The sequence below is a fragment of the Canis lupus genome, chromosome 15 (genome assembly GCF_003254725.2).
Source record: "Canis lupus dingo isolate Sandy chromosome 15, ASM325472v2, whole genome shotgun sequence".
Classification (NCBI taxonomy): Eukaryota; Metazoa; Chordata; class Mammalia; order Carnivora; family Canidae; genus Canis; species Canis lupus.
In genome coordinates this window covers 15420831-15439417 of record NC_064257.1, presented here as the reverse complement: position 1 = coordinate 15439417, position 18587 = coordinate 15420831, and the positions used below count along the sequence as shown (strand labels likewise).

The 18587-nt window shown below is 42.8% G+C and overlaps 1 protein-coding gene and 1 pseudogene across 4 annotated transcripts in view; both read right to left on the bottom strand.

Annotated features, from left to right (window-relative positions):
• EIF2B3 (eukaryotic translation initiation factor 2B subunit gamma) overlaps positions 1–18587 on the bottom strand; it is a 145299-nt gene that overhangs the window by 54323 nt on the left and 72389 nt on the right. The gene's annotated exons all lie outside the window — the stretch shown is intronic.
• Positions 1532–17126, bottom strand: LOC112642200 (eukaryotic translation initiation factor 4E type 2-like; annotated as a pseudogene).

Genomic DNA, 18587 nt, shown 5'->3' with positions numbered 1-18587 from the left:
TTTATTTATAGTGCACATGCACACATGAGCAGGGGTGGAGGGCCAGAGGGCAGAGAGAAAATCTTAAGCAGGCTCCATGGCAAGCGCAGAGCCTGATGGAGGACCAGAACTTATGACCCTGAGATCATGACGTGTGCAGAAATCAAGTCAGAGGCTTAACCAACTTAACTACCCAAATGTCCTTAGGGTGGTTATTTATTTATTTATTTATTTATTTATTTATTCATTTATTTATTTATTAGATTTTATTTATTTATTCGTGAGAGACACACAGAGAAAGAGAGGCAGAGACACAGGCAGAGGGAGAAGCAGGCTCCATGCAGGAAGCCTGATGTGGGACTTGATCCCGGGTCTCCAGGATCACACCTTGAGCTGAAGGCGGCGCCAAACCACTAAGCCACCAGGGCTGCCCTAGGCTGGTTATTTTTGCCTTAAACATAATGATTTAAAGTTCCCTTTTGGGGTGCCTGGGTGGCTCAGTTGGTTAAGCCTTTCTTTGGCCTTGGTCTGATTCAAGACACACACTAGGCTGCTGCTCTCTGCCAGAAATTCCTCCTGTGCCCAGAGTCCTATCCTCTTCTGAGTCTCAGGTTTCCTACTCGTAAAACAAAGGGGTCAGAGTTAAGAGGTCTACTACTGAGAGCTTCACAACAGAGTTAGAAGGCCCTAAGGTCCTTATGTCTGCTGTACTGCCTACTAACTCCTCGGTTTAATACACTCTTGGAGCACTTTGTAAGATGTCATTAGACGAGAGAAATTCATAAAGCAAGCTGGACTGTGTTCCCCTAATAGCTATAGACTTCAAGGCCAGAGTGACCAGTGCCCTGTTCTTCAGCACTAACCCACGCCTGTCATCCTCTAACACCAGAAGGGAAGTGCATCATGTCTGATTCTTTTTTTTTTTTTTTTTCATGTCTGATTCTTTATAGAATGAAATGCCTTTTGGTATTTTGAGGGCAGGAAATCCAGTGCTTTTGGCAACATGGAAGTAGTGGCTGCAAAGCAGAGCCAATATGGATTTAAAGAAATATACCGTTTTAATCAGCCAGTACTGATTTAAAGAAATACTCGGTCATAAACAATCGTGGTATGAATGGAATCATTTTGGAGACTGTGAGGGGCTCATTTAACCCTATACATTCTCAACTCAACTCTTGCTATCTCTACTTAGGGTAAGGCAGTCTCTTAGAACCTACATCTTATCACCTATAAAATCAGGAGAGCGCCACCCTACTAAAACACTTAGCAGAATATATATTAAACTATAAAACTGTAAACAAATGTTTGGTATCCTCATGCTGCTGAAAATACAATGTGCTGTGTACTTTGTTCATTTTATACCTTCAGTGATGCTTATTATTTTATGTTCTTATTGGTGATTGATTGATTGATTGATTGATTTATAAGATTTTATTTATTTATTCATGAGAGACACACACACACAGAGAGGCAGAGACACAGGCAGAGGGAGAAGCAGGCTCCATACAAGGAGCCTGATGTGGGACTCAATCCTGGGTCTGCAGGATCACGCCCTGGACTGAAGGCGGTGCTAAACCACTGAGCCATGGGAGCTGCCCAGTGTTATATTTTTTAATTTTTATTTTTAATAAATTGAACTTAAAAAATATATGTATGAATAACAAAAATAGTCCTCTTCTTCATCTGAGTCATCTTCCAAAAGATTTTTCCTTTCGTTCTTCACAGAATGAGTGATATCATCAACATTTAGGTGGTGCGTGAACTTGAGAGGCATACTTTTTTTTTTTTTTTTTTAGTTTAGCACCATTTATTAAGTGATCTCAGCTGTTTTTGTAGCTGCTGCGTATCAGCCTGTTCTTAAAACATAAAATGCTCTTCCAATTCCTCTTGTCCAGGACAGAAGGATCTTCCAGGTAGCACACCAACAGAGCAAGAGACTCCGATGATGCCAGCCTCAATGATGGTGCCATCCAGAGAGGGAGAGGGTCATGGCACATTCAACCGCAGCTTCCAGAGGTTTTGAAAAAGGAGCCTTTGGGGGCCCAGCCTGCCTGGCATTTTGATGCTGTTGGTGTGGGTTTTGTGCTCCATAATGGTGTTGGGAGGTAGTTTAAGCACTCGCCTAAGGGTATCCCGGATGTGGGCTGTAGTTGCTAGGTCACTGGCAGTCTTATTCCATATTGATATAATGTCCTCCTGAAACCGGACAGAGACCACAGCCCCACAGATCTCCCCAACTATGAACTGTTTCCCCAACATGGCCAGGATGAGATTCTCCCAGCAATGGGATGCCAAGCCCTTCTGCAGTTGAATAATCCACTTGCCACCATTTTTATTTGCATCATCCTCCCACATGGGCTTAATCCCTTCTTTGAAGAGATGGAAGTCACTGTGGCCTGTCAGGTCTCCAGGACATACCATGTGGCTATAAAACCTCCAGAACTGCTCCACAGAGGCAAAGGTGCCGATCTCTTTGATATTCTGTTCATAGCTCTGTGAGCTGGTGGAACGGCTGGGGGTTCTTCTGGAGTACCAGAAAGTATAGTTGTACTGCAGGGGATGCTCTGCTGGCCCAGGGACAACAGCCTTCCTCTTACTGCTGCCCTGACTTTTGTCTCGTTCCATTTTTTTCCTTCTCACTATCTTTCTTTGTGCTGCTTTCTTCATTCTGATCATGGTCCCCACTGTCATCATCTTTCAATGCGTCGAACTTTTCATCCTCTCACTGCCGCTGTCACCACTGCCTCATGGAGTGACTTCCGCTCCACCAGAGAGGCATACTTTTTGCTCAAGAAGTACTCTTCTGGGGCAGCCCCAGTGGCTCAGCGGTTTAGCGCCGCCTTCAGCCCAGGGTGGGATCCTGGAGACCCAGGATCTGCCTCTTTCTCTCTCCCCACCCCCCTTCTCTGTCTCTCTCTTCTCTCTCTCTCTCTCTATATATATATATTCATTATATATATATTCATTATATATATAATGAATGGATAAATAAAATCTTTTAAAAAATAGTACTCTTCTGTTTTCCAGCAGAATAAGTATTCACCACCTAGTCTTCTGGGGAGCTCTGGGCAGCTCTTCAGGGTCAGCAGCCTTGGGAGGGCATGGGGAGGAGTGGGAAGTGCAGGAAGAAAGTGGGGAAGGGAGACCATGGGTGCAGACGTGGTGTCCCCTCTGCTGCAGCTGCATGTCTAATCATTATAGTTTAAAAGAAACTAGAGACTAAGGTTGCTCAGAAGCAGTTATCTATAATTCTATCTATAATTCTAATGAGACAGATTCCGGGGCAAGCACCTGTTGCATAACTACCTGGTAGCTGTTTTATAGGGAGGCGCTTACTTGCCAGACCACCCCAAATGCCTGATCTTGGTGGTATTGTAAGTGGCAGGAATGACAGACCACTGATCATCACGTGTGCATATACAGTTCCAAAACAAAGGTCTGCCTATGCAGCAGGGTGGGCTACGGCACCACTGGTGCTCAGGCCCCGTCCAAGAAAAGCAGCTGTGTTGAAGGGAAAGCCCTACACTCAAAGTAGCAGACAGAGACTTCCAGAGCTGGAAGAGCTCTTAAGAGTTCTAAGTGCTGGGGCACTTGCGTAGTTCAGTGGTTGAGCATCTAGACACCTTTGGCTCAGGTTGTGATTCGGGTCCTGGGATCAAGTTCTGCACTGGGCTCCTCTTAGGGAGCCTGCTTCTTCCTCTGCTATGTCTCTGTGTCTCTCATGAAAAAACAAGTAAAAACTAAGAAAAAAAAAGTTCTAAGTGCTGCTCCTCATTGTACTGACTGAAAAACAAAAGGAAATTATTTTAGTTCACGTTAAAAGCAATTAATTCAGGATTCCTGGGTAGCTCAGTTGTTGAGCGTCTGCCTTTGGCTCAGTTCCTGATCTCGGGATCCTGGGATGAGTCCCACATCAGGCCCTCTCCAGGGAGCCTGCTCCTCCCTCTGCTGATGTCTCTACCTCTCTGTGTCTCTCATGAAAAATAAGTAAAATCTTAAAAAAAAAAAATTGGGACACCTGGGTGGCTCAGCAGCTGAGCATCTGCTTTTGACTCAGGGTGTGACCCGGGGTCCCAGGATCGAGCCTCACATTGGGCTTCCTGTATGGAGCTTGCTTCTCCCTCTGCCTATGTCTCTGTCTCTTTCCCTCTGTGTCTCTCATGAATAAATAAATAAAATCTTAAAAAAAAAAGCAATGAATTCACACCTCTAGCCAACAGTCTCTAGCGCTTATATTCACTGAATAACTACTTTATGCCAACCATATGGGATATTGAAGTGAACAAAATGGACATGAAAATTGCAGGAAGGGCAGCCCTGGTAGTTCAGGAGTTTAGCGCCGCCTTCAGCCCAGGGTGTGATCCTGGAGACTCGGGATCAAGTCCTGCATTGGGCTCCCCGCAGGGAGCCGGCTTCTCCCTCTGCCTGTATCTCTGCCTCTCTCTCTGTGTCTCTTGTGAATAAATAAATAAAATCTTAAAAAAAAAAAAAAAAAAGAAAGTTGCATGAAGTGTACAGTGTAATGGAAATGAATTATTTTAGGTGTGCAATAAATGAATGGCAAGCACAGAATGTTATGGAAGAGTGTAACAAGGGATCTTGCCTAGGCTGGAAGATGATGGGAAACTTCTGTTTAAGCTTAGACTTGAAAGATGAGCAGGAATTAGCAAGGTGAAAGGGGTGGAGAAACTGAGATGGGCACCCTGGCCGAGAAAACAAGCACCAAGATCTTGAGGCCGACTGGTGAGTGTGAGGAACTAAAGCTGCCCCGTAGTGATAAAACACACAAAACAAGATGAGGAGAGGCACAAGATGAAGCTACAGAGGTTTTAGGCCACATTAAGGATTTTGATCTTTATTCTTTTTTTTTTTTTTTTAAGATTTTATTTATTTATTATGAGAGAGACAGAGAAAGAGAGGCAGAGACATAGGCAGAGGGAGAAGCAGGCTTCCCATAAGAACACCGATGTGGGACTTGATCCTGGACCCCGATTATACCCTGAGCTGAAGGCAGATGCTCAACCACTGAGCCACCCAGGTGTCCCTTGATCTTTATTCTAAAGAAGTAGGTCTTGGGTACCTGGGCTGGCTCAGTCAGTAGAGCATGTAAATCTTGATTTCAGGGTTGTGAGTTCAAGCCCCATATTAGGCATAGAACTTACTTAAACATAAATAAATAAAGGAAGTAGATGTCACGTTATATGTATAGGTCAAAGTAGAGGTATATAAAACAGAATCATCTCCTATGTCTCTAGCATATTTAGTATCTTGAGACTAATGGCAATTTATATTCTGTGATGGATATCACTGATTTAACAGTGAACTAAATCAAAATTAAAAGGCGGTTTGGTGTAGCACTGAGTTGAAAGTCAGGGTTCTGTTTTTTTTTTTTAAGATTTTATTTATTTATTCATGAGAGACACAGGCAGAAGGAGAAGCAGGCTTTGTGCAAGGAGCCCAATGTGGGACTTGATCCCCAGACTCCAGGATCATGCCCTGGGCCGAAGGCAGCCGCTAAACCACTGAGCCACCCAGGGAACCCCCAGGGTTCTGGCTTTCACCTTGCCACTACATATGGCAAAATCTTTCTTCATGCTAGTTTCCTTATTTTATTTTATTTTAATTTTTATTTTTTTTAATTTTTATTTATTTATGATAGTCACACAGAGAGAGGGAGAGGCAGAGACACAGGCAGAGGGAGAAGCAGGCTCCATGCACCGGGAGCCCAACGTGGGACTCGATCCCGGGTCTCCAGGATCGCGCCCTGGGCCAAAGGCAGGCGCTAAACCGCTACGCCACCCAGGGATCCCTAGTTTCCTTATTTTAAAATGAAGTATTGTACTTCAAAGTTCCAGAGTTTTGTAGAGGTACTTTAGGAAACTACAGGAAATCTGAATCAGAAAAACTCCATGTTCTTTGTTTTATGTGTTAAGCTTTTCCATAAGATTTCACCTAAAGAAAAGGTTCCACTGCCTTAAGAGAAGTTGGAAAATGATTGCAACTTTTTTTTTTAATTTGTATTTATTTATGATAGTCACAGAGAGAGAGAGAGAGAGAGAGAGAGAGGCAGAGACACAGGCAGAGGGAGAAGCAGGCTCAATGCACTGATAGCCCGACGTGGGATTCGATCCCGGGTCTCCAGGATCGTGCCCTGGGCCAAAGGCAGGCGCCAAACCGCTGTGCCACCCAGGGATCCCTGATTGCAACTTTTAATCTTAGATTAATATATTCACTAATTTTATACAACAAATGTGGAGATTGATCATATTACCTACCTAATACAGAATTATTAGGATGATTAGAAATTACTCAAAGTACATTGAATGGTATTTGTGATACATTAGGTACCCATTAACTGACAACTGTTATTATTATTATCATGAGCCACAGTATCATGAGCTTGGTAAAAAGACAAGAGCTGAAATAAACAGATGTTGCCCTCAGCAGCTCAAAATCTAGTAGGGAAGACTACATGTCAAAAAAACCCATTGTATAGTATAACGTGGTATACAATACATATATTATTATGTAGGGAGCTGGTACAGAAGAGGATGCAATGAGCTGTCTAAGAAAGCAGGAATGTGATAAGGTTTTACAGGGATGGATGAAGCTGGAGGTTGGCTCTGCAAGATGAGAAACTTATGAAGCAGGCAAAGTAGGAAAAATATATTTTAATTGAGTGCTAGGGTCAATAAAGGCAAAGAGGTATAAAAAAAATTCCAAGATACAATGATAAAGGTTCAAGCTGGAGAGGCAGGCAGCCAGGTCAGATCCTGAAAAGCCTTCTATGCTTACACGTCATATTAAAGCATTTGGATTGAGGTGTCTGGGAGCTCAATTAAGAATCTGCCTTTGGTTCAGATCATGATCCCAGGGTCCTGGGACTGAGCCCTGCATCAGGCTCCCTGCTTAGTGGGAAGCCTGCTTCTCCCTCTCCTTTTGTTTGCTCTTTGTTAAATAAATAAAATCTTAAAAAAATAAAATAAAATACGGGATGCCTGGGTGGCTCAGTGGTTGAGCACCTGCCTTTGGCCCAGGGTGTGATCCTGGAGTCCCGGGATCGAGTCCCACATCGGGCTCCCTGCATGGAGCCTGCTTCTCCTTCTGCTTGTGTCTCTGCCTCTCTCTCTCTGTCTCTCATGAATAAATGAATAAAGTCTTTAAAAAAAATAAAAAAAATACAAGGCAGAAGTAAAGCCTCAGCCACATTTTTTACGTTTTAAAGGTCAGTGGATGGTATTGCATACTGGCAACTTGCTCATGATGTCACTCATATAGTAGGCATGGAACAATATCCAGACTTACAGCTCCTCTAGACCCTATCAGATATCTTCCTTTAGCTTCTCTTGAGTCCTGAGCCAATTATTGTGTAGTTCTGTGGTGAAGGATGCCAGCTTCTCCTGCAGGTCCCCCACAGCAATGAGGCTGAAGGTGGTGACAAATATATGTAGGTTCCAGTTTGTCCTTGTGGGTCCCTGTTTGTTCTTGCTCTTGTCCACATCCAGCTTTCCTTTCTGACTGTTGGTCTGGCTGACTAATAGCAATCTCACTCTGAACACTAGACATAGAAGCAATAGCATGCATACACTGCTCTACCAGTTTTCACAATTGTATAATAAATCCTTAGTCTGTATCACTCACAGTAGTTCTGTTTCTCTGATTGATATAAAAATTGCTGTCAGAACTAGTCCTAAAAAGGGGCGCCTGGCTGGCTCAGTTGGTAGAGCATGCAACTCTTGATCTCAGGGTCATGAGTTCAGCTCCACGTTGGGCATGGAGGCTACATAAAAAATAAAAAAAAGAGAAGTGGGGATACGTGGGTGGCTCAGTGGTTGAGCATCTGCCTTTGGCCCAGGGCATGATCCTGGAGTCCCGAGATCGAGTCCTGCATCAGGCTCCCTGTATGGAGCCTGCTTCTCTCTCTGCCTGTGTTTCTGCCTCTCTCTCTCTCTTCCCCTCTCTCTGTGTGTGTGTCTCTCATGAATAAATAAATAAAATCTTTCAAAAAATAAATAAAAAAGAAGTGGTCCTGGGAGAAAAGAACCTTAAGGATAGGTTTGTGAATTAATTCTGTATTACTTACAATTAATTTTCTAGTTCGATTAGGTTTATTTTTATTTATTAAGTAATCTGGAACCTGCTGAGGTCTGGAATGTCCATCATCCTTCACAAGAGGTGCCCTAGACAGCAATATGCATAGCCTCATTGACAAAGAGCTCCTACTCAAAGACAAGCCCGGAAAAGAGAACTCTCTCAAGTTATTTTTCTAAACTGCCTGGTCCATTATGTCTAAAGAATTTAATAGGGATGCCTGGGTCGCTCAGTGGTTTAGCGCCTGCCTTTGGCCCAGGGCATGATCTTCGGAGTCCCGGGATTGAGTCCCATGTCAGGCTCCTTGCATGGAGCCTATTTCTCCCTCTGCCTGTGTCTCTGCCTCTCTCTCTCTGGGTCTCTCATGAATAAAAAATAAATATTAAAAAAAAAGAATGTAATAAACAAGATTTAAACCCTCTATAGAAACTGGGTAAAAACTGACATATTAATTTGCACTCCTGACCTAGCAAGACCTTTTAGCACATCTATCTTTCAGTCCTTAATTCTTCCAGGACACAAAGCATTATTCCTACTGTCTTTCAGATCTAGTTTCAAGCTGATTATGTAGATGGCCAGAGGCAAGGGACCCGTTAAGGATCACTGGGGGGGGGGGGGGGGGAATCCCTGGGTGGCTTAGCAGTTTAGCGCCTGCCTTTGGCCCGGGGCGTGATCCTGGAGTCCCGGGGTCGGGCTCCCGGCATGGAGCCTGTTTCTCCCTCCTCCTGTGTCTCTGCCTCTTTCTCTCTCTCTCTCTATGTCTATCATAAATAAATAAATAAATAAATAAATAAATAAATAAATAAATCTTAAAAAAAAAAGAAAAAAAAAGGATCACTCGGGTTCATTTCTCAAAGCCTGGTTCTAGTCTTTGCATGGCTAGAGTTACAACAAATTAAAAAGTCATTACCAAAAAAAAAAAAAAAAAAAAAAAAAAAAAAAAAGTCATTACAAGACAACCTGCCAGGCACTCCCTACCCTTTGGATTCAATAGTTGAGTAAAAAAAAATTTCTCCTGAGTGACCGATACGTGTTAGGAACAGAACGGTATTAGGTCTATAATATTAAATGAAACACAGATATAACCTAGTAATCACTAATTTTTGTAAACCTTTAAGACTTACCTTTTGCTTATACTAGATGCTTTCATATAATATTATTATGCTTCAGAGAACTAAGTGACCTAGTTGTTTTGCTCTCCTTTCTCTGTGCCCTTGCTCATATGGTTCCTTCTAGAAAGACTGTCTCTATCCATGTGCACCACTACTCCTAAAATGTATAAATTCTTAAAGCTCCAGTCTCAAAAATCATTTTCTTCTAAAATTTTTCCTGATTCTCTTAATCTAGTAAGTTTTTTCCCTTCTTAATACAGAATTTCATCAGAAAAAATCTCTTATAGTACTAATGTTCCATTCATGATGTGTAACTATCACATCTTTCAGGGAAGGAAGATTTGAGACGAGATCTTAATTATAAGCAGCATAATGTCTAGAACAGTGCCTTATAAGGCAAGCATGAAATAATGCTTATTGAATGTCCTGAAAGAGTATACGTTCTTTTTTTCTTTTCTTTTCTTTTCTTTTTTTTTTATGATAGGCACACAGTGAGAGAGAGAGAGAGAGAGAGGCAGAAACATAGGCAGAGGGAGAAGCAGGCTCCATGCACCAGGAGCCCGACGTGGGATTCGATCCTGGGTCTCCAGGATTGCACCCTGGGCCAAAGGCAGGCGCCAAACCGCTGCGCCACCCAGGGATCCCCAAGAGTATATGTTCTGATAAGAGATACAGACTCGTTGGAAACAAAGGTTAGGAGACTTCAGGAAAGGCCTGATGAGTCTGGGTGTACTCCAGAATATTCCTGATAAGTTCAGAAGAGTTGGCAAGCTTAGGTGCACAGCAGGGAATGAGAAGCTGGGATAGGAATGGGGCAGACTACTGAATAAGAGAGCTAGTCCCAATGTAACAGTTATGCCTCTGATGGGGTAGCAGTTGAGGATCTCCTTCTCTCAATCCAGCTCTCACACAGCAGCTTTAGAAAGAGAGAGGCTGGATGGACCCTCAAGGGCTGCCTAATAGGAAACATCGCTTGTATAACCTTAATGCATGTTCTGTTTTTTTCAAAATTAAAATATCCTTTTTCAGGGATCCCTGGGTGGCGCAGCAGTTTAGCGCCTGCCTTTGGCCCAGGGCGCGATCCTGGAGACCCGGGATCGAATCCCACGTCGGGCTCCCTGCATGGAGCCTGCTTCTCCCTCTGCCTATGTCTCTGCCTCTCTCTCTCTCTCTCTCTCTCTCTCTCTGTGACTATCTTAAAAAAAAAAAATCCTTTTTCAAGCCTCCCTTTTCCTCCCTCAGTCCTTTCTCTCTCCTATCCTTCACAAACTATCAAAAGCATTTTCCAATGGGCTATCACCATCTCATCACCTTCCATTCTACCCACTTCAATAAGGCTTCCATTTTAGTAAAACACAGTGATCATTTTTACTTTATATATATATTTTTAACAAGGAAGTGGAAAGCTTTACAGTCTAGTGAAACTATCCTAAGTTTAGTATACAGATCTGATCCATTAATGTTCACTGTGGTAAAGTTACAGATTAATGAACCCAGTAAGTCTTTTTCATTTGCCTTCTATGTGCATAGCATAACATGTGGTCCCACACAAGTAATGAACTATTTTCAGTAATGGTGAGTATTCTGAATCCTACTCAAGATTGATCTGTAAACATTCAGAATGATAATGCCATCAATTGATAAAGACTCTCTATAATAACTCACTAGAGGGGATCCCTGGGTGGCTCAGTGGTTTAGAGCCTGCCTTTGGCCCGGGGCGCAATCCTGGAGTCCCGGGATTGAGTCCCGCGTTGGGCTCCGAGCATGGAGCCTGCTTCTCCCTCTGCCTCTGTCTCTGCCTTTCTGCACCCCACCCCCTCAGGAATAAATAAATAAATCTTAAAAAAAAAAACCTCACTAGAGTTGCATCTGCTTATTCTAGAATATTTGTTCTCCAATCTCTTCTTCTCCTAGATTTTTTTTTTTTAAAGATTATTTATTTATTCATTGAGACACACAGAGGTTTGGTCCCTCTGCTATCACAGCTATCCACACAGAGAGAGAGAGGCAGAGACACAGGCAGAGGGAGAAGCAGGCACCATGCAGAGAGCCTGACGTGGGACTCGATCCAGGGTCTCCAGGATCATGCCCTAGGCTGCAGGTGGCACTAAACTGCTGCACCACCAGGGCTGCCCTCTCCTAGATGTTAATAATTAGAAAGATTGGGATCCCTGGGTGGCGCAGCGGTTTGGCGCCTGCCTTTGGCCCAGGGCGCGATCCTGGAGACCCGGGATCGAATCCCACATCGGGCTCCTGGTGCGTGGAGCCTGCTTCTCCCTCTGCCTGTGTCTCTGCCTCTCTCTCTTTCTCTCTGTGTGACTATCATAAATAAATAAAAATTAAAAAAAAATTTTAAATAATTAGAAAGATTATGTGTTTGAACCTTGCTGTGAAGAATGAGAGAAGAAATATGCATGGTCAGTCGATAAAGAAGAAAATGTATGGGCAAGCCTTCCAAAGCAGGGAAGGCATCAGCAAAACTGCCATCTCAGTAGTAATGCAATTTAGTGGTAAAAGACAAAATCTTTGGGCTGGCTGGTTCAGTTGGGTTAATCATCTGCCTTTGGCTCAGGCTGTGATCCCGAGGTCCTGGGATGGAGCCACACATTGGGCTCCCTGCTCAATGGGGAACCTCTTCTTCCTCTCTCTCTGTGTGTCAAATAAATAAATAAAATCTTTAAAAAAGAAAAAAAAAAAGACATCTTTAAAGAAAGGAAACTGCTAAAAAAAAAAAATGCTACCTTGTCTAACAAAATTAAGAACTTTTTCTTTGGATCCAGTACACAACACAAATACATAAGGTGTTCTTACCTTGCAGACTTGTATTGGACACTTAATCCTAATGCACATTTAATGACAGGCTACCATGCTGGCCCAGTAAACCTTTCTCCAGTCTAGGTTTCTGCAATAGCACCATAATTTGGTCTCTCTGCTATCACAGCTATCTATCTATTGTTTATCAAACCCTCTTATTTGCCAGGTACCATTCTAGGGATCTGTCTGTCACACAGTAATCATTTTTAAATTATCATCTTACCTAACCTCAATATCAACACTACTGCTACTTCCTCACTCTGGCTCCTGCAATGTTATGTTCTCTTGGTTTTCTTTTTCTCTTCTATTTGCTGTTCTATGTTTCCTTTGGAGGCCCTTGATCCTCTAGCTGGTCTAAGTTTTTTTTTTTTTTTAATTAATTAATTAATTTATTTATTTATGATAGTCACAGAGAGAGAGAGAGAGAGGCAGAGACACAGGCAGAGGGAGAAGCAGGCCCCATGCACCGGGAGCCCGACGTGGGATTCGATCCTGGGTCTCCAGGATCGCGCCCTGGGCCAAAGGCAGGCGCCAAACCGCTGCGCCACCCAGGGATCCCTAGCTGGTCTAAGTTTGTTCCTAATTCTCTTTTCTTCTCTTCTACGTGATTCGATCCATGTTCATTTCATTTAAAAAAAATTTTTTTTAAAAATTTATTTATGATAGGCACACAGTGAGAGAGAGAGAGAGAGAGGCAGAGACATAGGCAGAGGGAGAAGCAGGCTCCATGCACCGGGAGCCCGACGTGGGATTCGATCCCGGGTCTCCAGGATCACGCCCTGGGCCAAAGGCAGGCGCTAAACCGCTGCACCACCCAGGGATCCCCCCATGTTCATTTCATTAATCACCATCTATATATTAATGATTACAAATTTTTATCTTAGGCATAGTCCTATCCTCTGAGCTCTAAGTATATACATAAAACTTGTTACACTTTTTTTAAAAAAAGATTTTATTGGGGCGCCTGGGTGGCTCAGTGGTTGAGCGGCTGCCTTTGGCTCCGGTCGTGATCCTAGAGTTCTGGGATCAGGTCCCACATAGGGCTTCCCGTGGGGAGCCTGCTTCTCCTTCTGCCTATGTCTCTGCCTCTCTGTGTGTCTCTCATGAATAAATAAATTAAATACTTAAAAAAAATAAAAGAAGATTTTATTTTATTTATTCAGGAGACATACAGAGAAAGAGGAAGAGACATAGGCAGAAGGAGAATCAGGCCCCCTGCGGGGAGCCTGATGGTGGGGGGAGATGGGTGGGGAGAGGGGCATGGGGACAACAACTTGATCCTGGAATTCTGGGATCACGTCCTGAGCCAAAGGCAGATGCTCAACCACTGAGCCACCCAGGCGTCTCTCTTACTGACACTTTTACCTGAATATCCTAAAAGTACCTCAAATTCAGCATATCCCAAACTGAACTTTGGATCTTATCTCTACAAACTTAGTTGCTCCCATCTCTTGATTTATCTTGCTGCTCAAACCAGAAATGTGAATCATTCCTGACACCTTTCCACATCTTAGCCCCAAGGTTCAATCACACACATGAACTCCTCAGTTTTTACCTGCTAAGTCCTTCTCTAATTTATCCACTTTTCTCCATCTCCACTGTCAATATCCTAGTCCAAACCATCATTATTTCTCACCTGGATTACTAGAATACCCTCCCTTACCTAGTCTCTCTATATCCTCTTACCAAATGCCAATCCATTCTTCACACTCTACCCAGAGTTACCTTTTCAAAAGGGAAATCTGGTCATGTCATTCTCCTACTTAAAACCTTTTGCCTAGTGCAAAGAGGGTCAGAAAAAGCTTCATAGAGAAGTAATATATGAACTTAGTCTTGAAAGAAGAGCAGGTATTTAGCCAGGTAGAGAAGGGTAGCTGGCTGAAGGAAGGTTAGGAATGGTGAAAACAAAAGGACAGAAGCTTGAAAAAGAAAGCAGAAGTCACAGAACTACAAGCACTTCTCCATCCTATAGGGTCAGAGTGTTGAGCAGGGGTTGTAGGTGGAATGGTGAGATATAAGGATGAAAGGGGTAGGCATGGTTAGATGACTAAGAGCCTTTAGGAATTTGTGCCTTATCCTACAAGCTATGTGCTTATAGGTGTAGGGGGGAAAGTAGTAGTAGAAAGCAAGTTGAAAATTGGGAGAGTGCTAGAAAAACTCACAGAACAAGGTTCCAGGGGAAACAGGCATTAAGTGAGGGGATCAGGAAACTTCTTCCTCTAAGGCTAGAGAAAAGAAAGTGAAGGTAGGTCTGGGTAAAGATAAAACTACGGATAGGGGTAGTATGCTGGGAAAATCAGTATCTGATAGCCAGGATTTTCTTGAAGGAGGAGGAGGCAAGTAATTTTCTAAGATAAGAAGGTGGTAATGGTTGACAATAACTGCTAAGAGAAGTGGAAGAGTGTTTCAGGAGAAATGTGCAAGAATTCAGAGTGGCTTTAAGGGTTCAGCTAAGATTGGAACCATGAATTTATAGTGGTGCCAATTTACAACCTGCATAATATCTTTCCTGGTGTGACTTGAACAAAACAGATGTAGGAGTAGACAAAATAATAGATGTTAAAGTAATCCAAAGTTGAGGGTTATGAGGGTGGATATAGCAAAAGGACAGTGAGCAAGGATATGGAGGGGAAATGACTGAAGTCACACACCGCAGGGTCTAGACTGGATGAAGAAGGAAATGAGGGATAAAAAGAGGAAAAAGAGAAAGAGGGAAGGAGGGGCGAAAGCAAGGAACTGAAAGATAGAGACTGAAATGAAGGAAATAGGCTTCTAGGTAAAGACAGCAGATTAAACACAGGCATTAAGCCCTGTTCCTTCTTTTTTTTTTAAGATTTAAAAAATTTGTCTACTTAAGAGAGTGACCATGAGCAGCAGGGAGGGGCAGCGGGAGAGGGAGAAGCAGACTCCCTGCTCAGCAGGGAGCCCTGACATAACATAAGGGTTCCAGGGCTCCATCTAAGGACCCGGGACCACAAACTGAGCCAAAGACAGACAGTTAACCTACTGAGCCACCCAGGCACCCCAGCCCTATTCCTTTTTTTTTTTTTTAAAGATTTTATTTATTTATTCACGAAAGACATAGAGAGAGAAGCAGAGACACATGCAGAGGAAGAAGCAGGCTCCCTGGGGAGCCTGATGCAGGGCTCATCCCAGGATGCTGGGATCACAACCTGAGCCAAAGGTAGATGCTCAACCACTGAGCCACCCAGGTGCCCCAGCCCTATTCCTCTTGAAAGCTCATTAAAGTGACAGTAAAGGGTTTTTGTTGTTGTCTTCATTGTTTTTTGGAAGAGTATAAACTCCAAGGACAAAGATTAAGAGAAGAGAGAGGGATCCCTGGGTGGCGCAGCGGTTTGGCGCCTGCCTTTGGCCCAGGGCGCGATCCTGGAGACCCGGGATCGAATCCCACATCGGGCTCCCGGTGCATGGGGCCTGCTTCTCCCTCTGCCTCTCTCTCTCTCTGTGTGACTATCATAAATAAATAAAAATTAAAAAAAAAAAAAAAAAAAAGAGAGAATAGTGAAACAATTTTGGAAGCTGGAAAGTAGGAAGGTGGTGGCAGATTCAGCATATCCAAAAGCTGAATCCCAAAATGGCCATATGGAAAGCTGAACAGCAACCTGATTTGTCCTCCAGAAGCCCTGAAATAATCAGGAATTGTCACCAGAGCTTTTACACACCTAGAAAGGAGACCGGAAGATTTTCCTCTGAAGTCTGTAGCCAGTCCAAAAGAAGAAGTTTCAGGACACTGACATGAAAGTTCTTTTACAAGTAATCTACATCACTTTAAAGAAGTGAGTTAAAAAAATGTCTAAACTTAAACAAGATGAACGTATAAACATTTTATTCCATTTTAAAAGATATCCTTTAGAAGTTTGTTTTAATATTATCATTATCCTTCTAGTGAAAAACCTTGACTAGTGCTCAAAAGAAAACAACATAATACTAGAGAAAAGTTACATGACTTTCTTATTAAATATTTGGCACAAACACCTTTTACTTATGAATTATTAAAAACACATGTCTTTCAGAAATAACACAGGAATCTGAGAGCTGGAGAGGCGTCTTTAAAGAAAAACTAAGCCAATTTCAGTCAGGGAAACTGAGGTTTAGAGAAGCAAAGTTATTTGCTCAAGGTCATATACCTGATTGGTCTCATAACTCAATTTCAAAATCTCTAGACTTTAATTTCCAGTACATGCTCTTTCTACCAGCAACACTCTTTTCTACTCCTTATAATGCATCTCCAAGTCATGAATGCATCAATTTGACATGGAGGAAAGGAGTCGTGGTATCTTCAAATCCACTGAGGTTGTAGAATGTGGGCCCGCTGGAGTGAAGTGACCAGTACTGTCTGATGACTGAACAGCTTGTTGGGGAGACTGTTTCTTTTGTACCTGACTATAGGGACAGCAGAAGTCCTACTTGACCAAATGTCTTATAATATTTCCCTTTCCAGGACCAAACATGCCTGAGATCCTCAAAACAGAACTCTCTCTTTGCAATCAAGGAAACACTTCATCTTCTCTCAGAAGGGAGAAAACAAAGGAGATGTATATTCCATTATCACTGTCTCTTTCTCCTACAAGCAGTATGAAAAGTTAGAAAACCTTAAGAGGTTTCAGGCTCTCCATACACAAAGGCCTTTTCCAAGATAACTTTGGTGCCTTCCCAATAAGAACTAGCCCCCCGCCTTTGGAAATTCAGTTAAAAAAGAAGAAAAAAAGATAGGAAGTATCATATTCTCATATTTAAAAGTGCTTGAAAATCTGAATTTAATTATTTTTTACCCACCATCTTACTGAGGCCAGGAGGAGCACAATACCCTAGAGGGTCATAGGAATGGGGGCAAGAACATTTTTACTGCTCATTTATCTAGCCAGCTGCCCTATTATAACTACAAATCAAAGATCCTGAATCACTGGAGTGTAGATTACAAGTCAGAAGAATGGAGGGGAAAAAAATCCACCAACAACTAAAATGTAATCTAGTTCTAGGAAACTTGTGTTAATGGTGTTAATGACCCCAGCGCTTACCCAAGGCCCCCAAATCAGCAGCTATGAAGGAATACATGTCCATCTGCTCTTCATTTTCACCTTGTCTGGCTATTTCCTTCTTTGCTCCCATCATGACCAAACCTTGCTCTCTTTGGCAGAGACCACTAGGACGAGGCCTTTTACTAACAGTCCACCATAAGGAGCCTTCAGCTAGTTCCCAGGGAGGTGAAAGAGAAAGCATGAGACAGTCTCCACCCTGTAGTAATTATAGAAATATATGACTAGCTTCTAAGAACTTAATGTCTAAGCCTGCCAACTCTACTATACAGCAAAGCATAAACATTAGTGCTTGATGGATGCATAAATGAGCCGGTCCCTTGTTTCACATAATAATAGATAATCACAGTTAGTTCTTTCTGCATTCCAAAAGATACAATCCTTTCACTCTTTGGAGTCTTGCGAATTTAGCAATGCAACACTGTGATACTTTTTAGGTTTTATACTCTAAAATATTTTATTTATTTATTCATGATAGTCACACAGAGAGAGACAGAGAGGCAGAGACACAGGCAGAGGGAGAAGCAGGCTCCATGCAGGGAGCCTGACGTGGGATTCGATCCCAGGTCTCCAGGATCGCGCCCTGGGCCAAAGGCAGGCGCCAAACCGCTGCGCCACCCAGGGATCCCCAAATCTATCCTGCACACTGCTGTCAGATTATCTTTCTAGAATTCTGAATTTGAATCATTTCCCTTCTCAAAAAATTTTTAATAATTCCCCAGTGTTCAAGGCCCTCTGTTATTGTACCAACTTAACTTCCCAGCCTTATCTCCTAGTATTCCCCAATGGGTACCCTCAATTTGGGCCAGACTGTCCTTTTTTTTTGTTTTTTTTTGTTTTTTGTTTTTTTGGGCCAGACTGTCCTTAAACAAATCTTGCATACCGTGTCTCCACACATTTGCTCATGGGATTCTCCCCACACAGGATCCAGTTTCCTATGTATCTTTCCATACTTGATCTATATATATCCATCTTTCAAGTCTAAATTATTCCCTTACATTTTCCTGACCACCTGAGCCCCTAGAGACTCCTGACCATAATTATTCAGTATCTGATATTGTTTGCTGTTGTTTGTTAACCTTTTTAAATTTCTTTTTTAAAGATTTTATTTATTCGAGAAAGGGAGAGAGAGAGAGAGAGAGAGAGAGAGAAAGAGAAGCAGGCTCCCCGCAAGGAGCTTGATGTGGGACTTGATCCCGGACCCCAGGATCACACCCTGAGCCAAAGGCAGACGCTCAATGGCTGAGCCACCCAGGCATCCCTGTTAACCTTTTTTTTTTTTTTTTTTTAAAGATTTTATTTATTTAATCATGAGAGACACAGACAGAGAGAGAGGCAGAGACACAGGCAGGGGGAGAAGCAGGCTCCATGCAGGGAGCCCGACACTGGATGCAGGACTTGATCCTGGGACTCTCGGTTCATGCCCCAAGCCAAAAGCAGAGGCTCAACTGCTGAGCCACCCAGGCGTCCCCTTGTTAACCTTTTTTTTTTTTAAAACAAAGATTCACCTGAGCCAAAACCAAGAACCAAATCC